We start from the raw sequence: 12,365 nt of genomic DNA, 5'->3' as shown, positions 1-12,365 counted from the left end.
TTGGCATGGAAATTGATATGTTAGTCCCTGACCTACTCTGTAAGCCAGCAGTGGGTTTTGGGTGAAGGGGTAGGGTCAGAGGGAAGAGAAAAAGGAAAAGATGAATTAAAGAGGGAAAGAGAACAAGAGAGATCATCTCTTTGGCCAATGGGATTTGCAGAGTCCTGAGGGTGTGTGCCTGGGCTTGATGTGAATACCTTTTTACAGAACAGTTTTGCCTGCCCTGAGGACTGGTTTCTTGTTTCTATGCAAATTAGTCATCATTGGCAGACCTTTCAGACCTATCTGGACATAGTTTGGAGGGTCACAGAGGTTTTGGGTGGTCTCATATCCTCCTGCTGGATTTGCTCTTGGTTGACAGTTCATGCCTATTTCTTCACTGATGCTGTCTTTTGTTTGTTGTACCTCCAGGGAGTAGAACAAAAAAGTTTTTCCCTGCTCTACCTCCACATGGTCCTGTTCTCCAAGCAAATCTTGTTCTTGGTACAATACACATTAGCCCCTTATTGTCTGGGCTTCTACATACTCCTGGGCCCTAGCTTGGTCTCATTTAAACATTACCTGAGATAATTTTGGACCAAGTGGTGTTTCTGATTCTTTCTAGAAGTAATATGAGATTGTAAAAATTTCATTTTAACCAAAATTTTTACTTCTTTGCAGAAGTAGACCATATAACAACTCTTGTTTTAATTACTGAATAAGTCGCTGTTTTCCTCAGATATTTTACACCAACCAGAATGTCATTAATTATTATTGATGCTATATGTTAAAGTAAGAACACTTTATGATGTTGCTAAATTCAACTGGATGTTAAACAGAAGACATGAATTAAGCCTTATCTGTGATAAGTTAAGAAATATTTTTTCACCCAAGTAATGGGGTTGTGAGTTTACTTTTTGGAAACAAGTAAAACCTGTATTTCATGGACCTGTGAAAGGAAAAGTCTTTGGCCGGATGTTAAAAAGAATCCAGTAGGTGGTGCACAAAGCATAGGAGAGACAGGCAGTGTTCTGGAGACCTAACTGCCACCTAGAAGCTGTTTTCAATTAAAAAAAGAAGTCATCACAAAGAATCAAAAGTAACCCCAAAATCAAAGTTTAAAAGCTTTGATAAAAAGCCTCAGTTGGAAATCCAGGATACGAGCAAATTTAACTTTGCCAATAGAAAGTCTTCTATGCAGATTCTATGCAGATTCAATGACTACATCTGGAAGAAAACCAAACCTTACTGCTAAAAAGACAAAACCTTTTGTCCTAAAGCCTGCACAATGTGATATTGCTAGAGTAGAGCAGGGTGAGTGTGAACTACCAAATACCTAATGTATGACATTGAGCTGAACCCTAAAGGTCACATCCATTTCTCCTATCACACTGGAGGAAGGAAAAGGCTTGTGGATCTTCTGTCATTTCCACTGCAGGGTATGTGTCCTTTATGTCCCATATTACCTTGAGATACTCTTCTGCACAGCCCATGTGCATGTCTTCCTCCACAACAGCACCTCCAGTTATTAAATTCCCTTATGTTTACCTGAGCCATTACCTCCCTGTGCCATGGAAGCACTCTCACACACACTGCTTGCTAAGCAAGAGGCAATTTTTGGCCAGCATGCACAAAACTTAGCCAGCCACTCACCACAGGTATACACAAATGACTAAATGACTAAAGACTGCAGCCTTTTTATCTTCAGTAAAGACACTATCAGAAATTTCTGTGCCTGTTCTTGTGTTGGTCATCTCTGTGTTGCAACTTCCATTTTATAAATTGGAGACATCAATCATCATTTTTTCTGACTTGCAGTCTGTGTCATTTTTCACTACAGTTCTGCATGTGACTCCACTAATCCATATTACAACTTCAGAAAAGGATTTAAATGAAAGACAATTATGTATTTGATAATTTTCCAACACCATCTTCAGAGAAGAAATCAAATTTAAAATACTACACTATATAACTTACTTGTATCGTAGTTAAAATCATAAAATAACTCAGGCTGTAAGGGACCTCTCCATGTCCTCAATTGTCCAACTTATGCTTAAATGAGCTCTCTAACTTCAATGTCAACAAAGCTGCTGCACAGTGTTCTGTTGAGTCATATTTCAAAGTCATCTCTAGGTGCTTGACCAGTGGAAAAAATCCTTTTTTTATGTCCAGCTGGAATTGTCTTTGTTGCCACAGAAGTCTTAGCTGCCTCTTGTCATTTTAGTGTGTGTGTTGGTGAAAATCTGGTTTCATCTTTCCATATGCCCCCATGTGAAAGACAATAATTAGATTCCCCTCCTCCTCACTTTTCCCTAATTCTTCTCTGGAGTAAACAAAACCATATCTCTCAGCCTGTTCCTAGTGTATGTTCTAGCCTATACCATCTTCTCTGGACTCTTATGTTTTATGACCTCTCTTTTTCGTGGGGAGCCCCAAAGTGGGATACAGTACTGCCTCATAAGTGTTGAGTAGAAGGAAATAATTTCTTCTCTCAATCTGCTCTCGTTAATAAAGCCCAACTTGCACTGCAGTCATGTTCAGCTCATTACCCAGGAAAAGCCCAAATTTTCTGCAGAGCTGGTACATAACCTGTCAGATCCTGCACCTGCTGCAGGGGTTTATTCTACCCAAGGTACCACTTTGCATTTGTCTTTGCTGAACTCAATTATGTCTGCCAACTTCTCAAGCTTGGTTAAGTTCCTTACTAACAGTAAGCCATGTCCAGTTTGTTCTTTGCTATACATTTCTAAACACGAAACTCCTTTCAATTTAGAAATTATCTTGTTGCTTTGGGGTTGGAATAGGAAAAATAATGTAAGTTTACCCAGAATACATTTATTTGGAATAACTTGCTCTATTGACTCACCTTTTTAAAGATATCTGTAGAATCACATGATCATATAAAAAAAACAGTTATAACTGAAGGTGATGGCCCTGAATATAAGTTGATGAGTCCACTTTAGACACCTAAGTTTGAGCATGCTGAGGAATGTAATTTTAGTAAATGACAGTAGTTCTTTCTTGTTCCACAATTTTCTGGCTGCATGTCCAGAAAAACAAGTTCCTAAGGTGAGCAAGAATAGAGATACTGGAGTTTATGGATTCTTCACATGAGCAAGTTCTACATACAACAGATGCTGGAGAGACATTTCAGCTGAATAAAAACTAGACAACACATGTTCTTGTTAGAAGGTTTATATTGCTTAACTTTCTATGTGCTACCCATAGCTTTACAGAAAGGAAAGTGATAAAAGTATTTCAGATAGTGACGGGTCTGGTAAAAATGATGTAAAGCCATTATTTTATTTACATGTAAATAATTGTGAGAGCTTTTAAAATGTAAGACTAAAAGCCTGATGAGTTAGCCATCTACACAAATAAAATCAGATGACTAAAATAAGCCTGCTAATTTAGACCAGTTAATGGCAGCATGGTTTGCTGAGAACAGCTCAGCAATCTGCTATCTTACCTGCAATCTGCTAGGTAAGAAGGAGACAACGGAGCACTGCTGATCTGGAAAACACTGGGCAAGCTAAAAATTATATTGCACCTGTATTTATGTGAGCATACATATAAAAAAAGATAAAGTTATTTTAAAAATCCACAGAAATACATTAAAAACAAAATACTAAAATTATTCTAATTGTAATTACTATATTCTAATACTGTATCTTGGCATAACAAAGTGATAGTACCAAAGCTAACATTCAAAACATAAAATAAATTTGTTTTTTATTGACAAAGTGGTGCTTAAAGGCACAATATGCAGTTACATAAACACAAAGAATCAAAAGAATGGAAATTTAAATGCAACCAAAGAACACTCAAACCAGGTATTTCAAAACAAAAGACCCATTCTGAATACATCAGAAATCCCTTCTCCTCTATGCTAACTAGAGCTATTCAGTTCCCAAAATGCTTGCAAACCCATTCCAGGTTTCCAAACAAGCTAGCAGGAACATAGGATGCTAGTGTTGAAAATAAATGTCTTAACGAGCCCACCAATGATGTATGAATGTCAAGAGACTAATTGATGACAGAGGATGCCAGCTGAAAAGGTGCCTCCAAAAGTGAATTAATGCACAAGAAACTGGCAAGACTTGTTAGAGATGTCTCTGCTATACCTGTGCTGCTGAGCATGCTGCAAGACAGCTATTTTTAAATGAGACATGTGATGTACCAGAAACATTCCAGCCACAGAAGCATGAAGCTGTATGTAACCAGCTCACCACACTGCAAGGCTGCAGAACTGTATGTGTAATTATCTTTCCAAAATATTTAGGCAAAATTCAAATGTTGAGTGAAGTCTTGTAGGTTTTGTAAGTATTTCACTACAGGTTTTTCCTGAACTCACCTAACTGTACTGTTCACTTTTGAATGAAGCTCAAATTTCTGTGACAGCATTGCAATATCACTGTTTCAATTAATGCATTTGTACCTTCAATTGTTTAATTCTGTTGCTCAGGAAAACCTAATTTTAATGCATTATCTGTACTAAACTGCACCAAAGATGCATTTCACTCAATTATCACTCACTGGAAAATCATCTACAAAAGGAAATTATAAAATTAGGACTTGTACAAGTGTTCAAGTCAGGAAGTTTGAGCAATGCCCCAAAATCTTTAAGATTTGATTGATAATCTGTCTTTTAATTCAGCAATGTCATGAATCAATACTGAGATGGGTAATATATGTTAATGAAAAATAAGTGCAGTCAAGATAGCATTTTAGGACATGAAATTGATGCTGACATAGTAACTGTACACAAAACCTTGACAAATCATGTACATCTAGCTATTTTTCAGAGGAAAGAAGATTTTAAATTTTTTAAACTCACATGTCATGAAAAGGTTACTTTGTGATGGCCATTTTGAAATAATTCATTATGTTACATAAGTTGCTGAAATTCATCTCCCATTGACAGCACATGTTAGAGCTCTAAAGGAAGCATTAAGAACTTGCTGACTTTATGTTAATGATACTTTTAGAATATCTAGGAATACAAAGAAAGCATGACAAATTTAGACCAGCAACATGCAACAGCAAGGCATGTAGAAAATTTAGGTTGGTATTGAACAATAAGAATTTTTGGCAATAGGCTTTGTGGCCAAAATTGATGACTAATGTCAGTAGCATTGGTACTTCATGTACAACTAGGAAAGCTTCTGAATACTGTTTGAATACGATGACTGTCCTTTAACTTAGTCTTACACATGAAATGATGCGATTTCATTCATACAAAGGTAAGCATGCAAACTGTCTGCTTTGAAGTTTGGTAACAGGGAAGATTGAATAACAAAGTTTACTTGCAAAAAATAGTACAGAAATAACTGTACAAAAGTCACAGAAAACACAAGAAGGTTTCACAGTTGATTTGGTTTCCACTCCAAATATACCTCTTGCTATATTGTTTAGTCAGTTAATAGTGTTAGTTATACTAGTAACTATTAATAGAAGTAGCTATCTTCACTGTGGCCTTTGATATCAGTGATAAAGCAATAAACTACAATATGGATGACAGATGGAAGTTTACAAAGTAATAATATGGCAATTTGTTTTGCAGCTCTAAAGACAATTAAAAACAGTCCAGCTTCCCAGGGGAAACAGAATCTAGTTTTCTTCCCTGATGCTACTGTGAGCACAAGATCAGACAACATTTCCAAGGAAAAAGAAATAAAGCTGTCACCTCAAAAACATTTGTGTATACCATCAATTTGTGAGATTTGTGTATTCCTGTGAATAACTGTGAATTAATCAAGTCATGTCCTCATAGGATATAATATATAAAATAATATAAAATATTATTCTATATTATTTTTATTATTATTATATTATATATAATATATATAATGTATATAATATATTATTATATTATATTATATATTATTATTTATATTATTATATTATTATATTTTATAATAATATAAAAGCTTAAGTGTAAAATATAGTACTGTTTTGTATTACCTGAGTTTTACTTCGATGCCTACTTCAAAACAACTGTAGTCTGAACTAATTTTATATTTCCAGAGTAGAGTCTGGAGTAATAGAAATTTGGTATTTTACAGAAGCCAGAGTAGCCCAAAGCAAGAGCCTTTTAATTTAGATGAGCATAAAGTTAGAAGAGAAACAAGACTGAATTAAAAATTCTGTTCTCCTTTATTATTGGCATTCATCAACCTGAGAGTGTGACGTGCCAAGAAGACCTGATCTAAAAGCTCACATACCCTGAAAGAGAGGGAGATGACAATCCTTTCCCCCTGTTTTTTCATTCTCTTTTTCATGCTTCCAATCAGAGGTTGCCAGTACACATATTTTTTACCTTGCACAAACTCCTGTGTTCTCTGGATTCCTCTGTGAGCTCATGTCACATGTCAACTTGCCAGAAAACAAGTGGATCAGGAAAAAGAAGATTCTCTTCTCTACTAGATTAATGAACTGAACTGACTTGAAGAATTGTCTGATGAGTGCCAGAGGGACAGCAAAGGAATATGCAGGACTATGTGTCCAGGAGCCATGGATCAGGGAATGAGGTAGGATCTCTGCCATGACAAGGAGGATACAGGAATAAAAGCTATTCTTTGCTGCATCAGCAAGGCATTCATTTCACTCCTTTTTTTCATGAAAATATTCTCATTGTTACAAACTTGGAAAAAAGAATGGTTTTATTTTTGTATTACCACTGCAAAAAGCTATAAAAAGTAGAAGTAAAACTAGCAAGTTTCATTTTAATTACAAAAAAAAAAAATCTTAGTGTAATGCATGACAACCAGGTTTTAAAGCAGCATGTGAATCCTAAGTGCTATTTCTCCTTTCCCACTTCAATTGTTCAAGTTCTCACACCATTTTTTACATTATATCTCTTGAATATGTCAGGTGTTTTATCACTACAGTTAACTGGAAAGCTGGTATGGCTGAAAGATAACCAACTGGCATATTTTTTGGTTTTCAAATGTATATATAAATTCTTTTAGATTTATTTCAGCCTTCAGCCATACAAACGTCTTAGTGTTTGTGACAGGAAGCAGCAGATACATTTGTTTTGTCAGCTTCAGTTAACATACAGACTTAATTGCTATCCCACCTGAGTCAGAAAAACTTCAAAAGTAGTAATATAGTGATGCCTTTTTTTCAATAAAACGACTTAAGTAGCTAAAATAATCCTAGAACAGAAACTGGTGCCTTTTCCTTGGTCCTAAAACTTAAGAGTCAGACACGGTTAAGGGGTAAAGGGCTTTTACTTCAGTATTTCAAAAGGATCTTTATGGTGCACCACTTTGCCAAGGTGGAATGTGTCAAAATGCACACCCCCATAAAACATGCATACAATTTTACAGATGTTGCAAATTAGCATATTTAATAAAGATGCCTCAATGAGAGGCTTGAATGAATAGCATTGATATCTCCCCATCCCGAAGAATTCCCACGGAGGGGCCTAATCCTAATTTATAGGATGTATTTTACTGCTTGGTTTTTCAAGACAGCATAGGGCCTTCCAGCCTCCAACTTCGAGGCCTCTGGGATGTTTGGTCTAACAGAATACCAGGATTATGCTAAGTTATCAGACTTAAAGAATTACAAGTATGCATGCTAAGAGTGCTGAAGATACAAAAAAGGTATATAAAATATTTATTTTTAAAAAAACAAAAAATCATCATGGCATCAAAACAACTATTCAGGATCTCTATGTGAAGCACCTGGGATTCCCATGATGCTACGAAGAATTCTGTGATTTGCTGTGTTTGACTTCCTGTGAAATCAGAGTAAAATCCTGTTTGCTATTAAAGAGAAGATCCTTCAAGTGTTGTCAGCTCAACATGCAGAGGCAATATGTTGTTCTGCATGCTCACCCACTGATGCAATATAATCTTTGTGAAAGGAAAAAAGTTTGAAATACTTATCCAAGCTCTAAGTCTACTTCACTCAGACTACTGCCAAAGGTTGGTTTGTTTCAGGTGCTCATTTTGAAATACACTAAATCCATGCATGCATTCCAAAGTGCCTTTTGAATAGCTACAGGAAAATAAGTTTTAGATGCTGATGGATCAAGTGCAGCAGTACAGTCACCACCTCAGAGCGTGAAACCTACCCACTTCTTAGGATACATGTCTCAGGAATCACCACCTTATTTACAGTGATATGTTGTAACTGAATTAGGCACTGAAAGTCCCTCATTTCAAAAATGTTACTATAGCAATGTTGCTCTGCTCAGCTAACACTGTTCTAACCTTGTCTTCCATAGGCTTTCAAGACTTGGTGTGTATTAGTTAAATCTTTCCTAATTCTAGCTGTTAAGCAAACTCCAACCAACCAACCAACCAACCAACCAACCAACCAACCAACCAACCAACCAACCAACCAACATCCTTACTTCCAAACTAACCAATGCATTATGAGAGAGATCTATCAGAGAATTATCAGAGAATTTCAAAAAGGAGTCATTTTCTCCTGTGAGAAAGGAGCAAGGATGGTGCATCACCGACTTCAGAGCAAAAGGGCAGGCCAAGTGGGGGCATGATTGGGAACATCAATAACCTCAGCAGTTTAGTACTTACATACTAACCCAAGTAAGTACTACACATTTTAGTACTTAATTGGGTTAATACAAAATGCATGATGAAGCTATTCTGCAGTATATCAAGAATTTGGTATTCAACAAAAATAGGAAACTAATTTCTTGTCGCTGTTTGAGGGGCTTTTTTGGTGGTTTCTTAAATGGCAGAACTAGTAATACTATGTGGTAACCATTGCAAAAGGATGCTAGTAAAAACTATTACATCTTTCAAATGCCACTTAATATGAAACCAGCCCTTGCTGAATTCTCTGCATATCTATTCTCCAGGACAAAATAACTTGTATGCTTCCAGCTTTTCCTTGAAAACAAGTATTTATAGTAGGTGCATATTATACAAATTAAATCACTCTTATATACAGGGAAAACACACAACAGGTACACAAATCTGAGTTTGATCTTCCTTAGGAAAGAAGCTATGGAACAATAAAAACTCAGTTTCTAAATATATTAGGGGTTTGCCCACAAAGAACATTTTAGATGTGTCATATGAGTTATATTTTTTTTTTAATGTAGAGGTAATTTATAAGAGAGAAAGTTGATTGTGCATTCCCTGGGTTTTGTGGTGGTCTTGGGCCTATCTCTGCTGAACTCTGTATTTCTGTAGGAACAGCTGTAAAGCAAATTAAGACAGTGCAGGAAGCATCCAGAGTAAAATCTAGCCAGGACACAAGAAGCAAAGAATGTATTTCTAAACTGGGAACTCCTACTCTCAGTCTGTGTATCAGGCATTACCTTTATTCCTCCCCTGATTTAACTCCACATGTAGCATTTTCTTTTCTGAAGAATTTATAAGCCTTAATGAGCTTAGTTTCCGTATCTGAGAATGCTGTTTCCAAGTACCCTGGGATATTAGAGCATTACATAATTTTTGAAAACTTTCAGTTTTCAAGCATTGAATTATGAAAAACACTTAGTATTTCACATTACTCAAAGTTCAAGAAATAATTCAAAATTTACTGAAGCATGTCAGTGGCACCTCTAAATTAAGTTAGCTTTTAAAGTCAGCTGCATCCTGGGCTACATCAAAAGTGGTGTGGCCAGCAGGTAAAGGGAGGTGATGCTTTGTTCTAGCGAGATCCCACCTGGAGTGCTGCTCTGGAGTCCCCAGCACTGAAAAGACATGGACCTGTTGGAGTGATTCCAGAGAGAGACTACAAAAATTATTAGAGAGGTGGAACCTCTCTCCTCTGAAGAAAGACAGAGAATTGAGGTTGTTCAGCTGGAGAAGAGAAGAGAAGGCTCCAGGGAAAGTTTTTTGTAGCCTTTCTGTACTTAAAGGGAGCTTATAAGAAAAATGGGGACAGACTTTTTACTAGGGCATTCTGTGATAGGAAATGGGGACACAGTTTTAAACAACAAGAGGGTAGATTCAGACTACATATAAGCAAGACATTTTTTATGATGAGGGTGGTGTAACACTGGAATACGTTTCCCAGAAAGATGGCAGGTGTCCCACCCCTGTGAACATTCAAGGCCATGTTTGGGCAGGGCTCTGGTCAAGCTGAAGATGTCCCTGGTCCTTGCAGGGTATTGGAGTAGATGAGTATTAAAAGTCATCTTTTAAAGGCCCACCCATCACCCTTCTGTGGTTCTATGATCTACTAACAGAGGTAAAGGTAAGGTCAGCTCAGCCAAACAAATAACAGCTGCTGCCACTACCTGCAAAGAGATGAAAGGAGTTTGGGAACCAATGGAAATTCCTATACAGGAATTCCAAGCCTTCTGGCATATTTAAAGCAGAAAGGTAAGGCAACCTGAGGGGTTTTTACCTGAAGCCTACAGTTGGACACTTTTCAATCCTGCTCCTCCCATATCAACCTTCCTTCCAGGTATGTTCTCCTGTTTCTTTATTCTGCATTGACTCTGGTAGTAATTTAATAAATTTTCATGGAATAACAGACAATTAAACCAGAATTATGCAAGAACTTTTTGCTGGATTACCAAATTAATTGTAATAATTAACTGCATGAGATAATAAGCACCAGAGATGGTGCAAAGTAGAAAGATACAGCACTAGAAATGAGGAAAAGAAAAGAGCAATGAGGAAAGACAACAAAAACAAAACACCCCCATATATCAACTACCTTTTAATTTACCATATTAAGAAATCAAATTTAAGAGCATGTTTCTCTCTTCTAGTACTTTTATGTGATATATGTGCATCTGACTAAGAATTTACACATTCTGATTTTGTAGCGATTTATATCCCTTAAGCACACAAAACAAACTACCACCTAAAATGCAAGGTGACAAGGGACTTAAATAAATCAGCAAACTATAACTATTCTGGCATGTTATAAATGATCAAATTGGTGGCCAAATTTATGAAAAATTTGACAAAGATTTATTGGATCGATAACAAAAAATAGAATTTCAAAAAAAACACCACAACCAAGACAGTGTCTGCCCCGGGTGCAAGCGCTGGGTGAACTAGGGTCCACTGACAAAGTGACAGTGTGCCCCCAGGAGTTCACCTCGAGTGCTTCCAGCGGCTAGCTTATATACAGTTTATTCTGACTGAGGCAGGGATGACCACATTTTTCCTTGTGTCTCTTCGAACATAAATTTGGATCCATACATGTGCAGGAATAGACAAAGACTCCGGAGACCCAGACAAATGTCTGAGTATCCAGGCAGAAGCTGCATTCACATGTAGTAGTGTGATACCAGTTCCTGAGTACCGCAGATGTAATCATACCCAGGTGCAGGCCTTGTGAGCTCCTTGAGACATTCCATTAATCATGGTCCAGGAAGGTCTGGATGCTATCTCCCAAGTGCAGGTGCCAGAGGAAATCCTCTATGATGGCCCAAAGCTGTCCCATTCATACGGTAACAGACCAGATATTATCTTAACGCTGTCCAGGAACTGGTTACAATGAAAATAGAACTCTGCTCCCAGCCAGAGTGGTCAAAGGCATAACTTTAGATCTTAACAATATTTTATACATACATATATCTACCTCTATAGCATGAATTATCTCTACCATATATTACATGGCATATGGTGTACACAGCAGCTAAAAATCAGTGTGTTCTTGTGGTGTGGTTGGGTTTTTTTCCTGCTGACTCTTCATCAACAAAACACTATCTGTATTTTCTTCTGTTTGGAACACGTTTTGCTTGGTGCATTTGTAGGCAAAACACAGAACAGTGCTTACGATTAAATATTCAGAGAGGACAGTTATCTGTGGTGCCAAAACCCCAAACCTGGGTTTAATGGTCTGCTGACATGAACCACTGCGGTGTCATTTCATCAATGCATGAATTGTTGGTCAGGGGAATGCGACACCAGTTAAATTTTCCCTTATTGCAGTAACTGCGGTCGCTCCGGTTTGCAGCGAGCGGGAGCCGAGGGAGCGCTGGGGTGGCGGGGTGGCACGTACCCGTCTCTGCCTCCGTCCGCTGCCAGGGGCTGCGTGCGGGCACGCCGCATCGGCCGCTCGCTCCTTCCCGCTTCCCCTCCGCCCCTCCCGGCCATTCCCGGCCGGAGCCGCCGTCCGCCCTGCGGCCCCGCGCGCACCCGACCCCGCGCCCGCCCGGCCCCGCGCGGGCAGCGGCGCCGCAGGGCTGGGCGGGCTCCGTGCGGGCCGGGGAAGCGTGTGGGCTCGGGATGGGCGGGAATGGGCCGGAAGCGTGGCCCTGGTTCCGGGCGGGAAACGTGAGCGGCCCGGTCTGCGCCCTTGGAGGCTGTCGGGCCTGGGACGGCGCTTCCGGCCCCAGCAGCAAACTGGGCCGGCCCCCGTTGGTGCGGCATCCCTGCGCTTGCCCTCCTTTCGGCATACGTCCGTGCTGCGCTGCTACGCCTTGTAAACTG

This window comes from Molothrus ater, chromosome 1 (assembly GCF_012460135.2).
Source record: "Molothrus ater isolate BHLD 08-10-18 breed brown headed cowbird chromosome 1, BPBGC_Mater_1.1, whole genome shotgun sequence".
NCBI lineage: Eukaryota > Metazoa > Chordata > Aves > Passeriformes > Icteridae > Molothrus > Molothrus ater.
Note: the sequence above shows the minus strand (reverse complement) of the source record.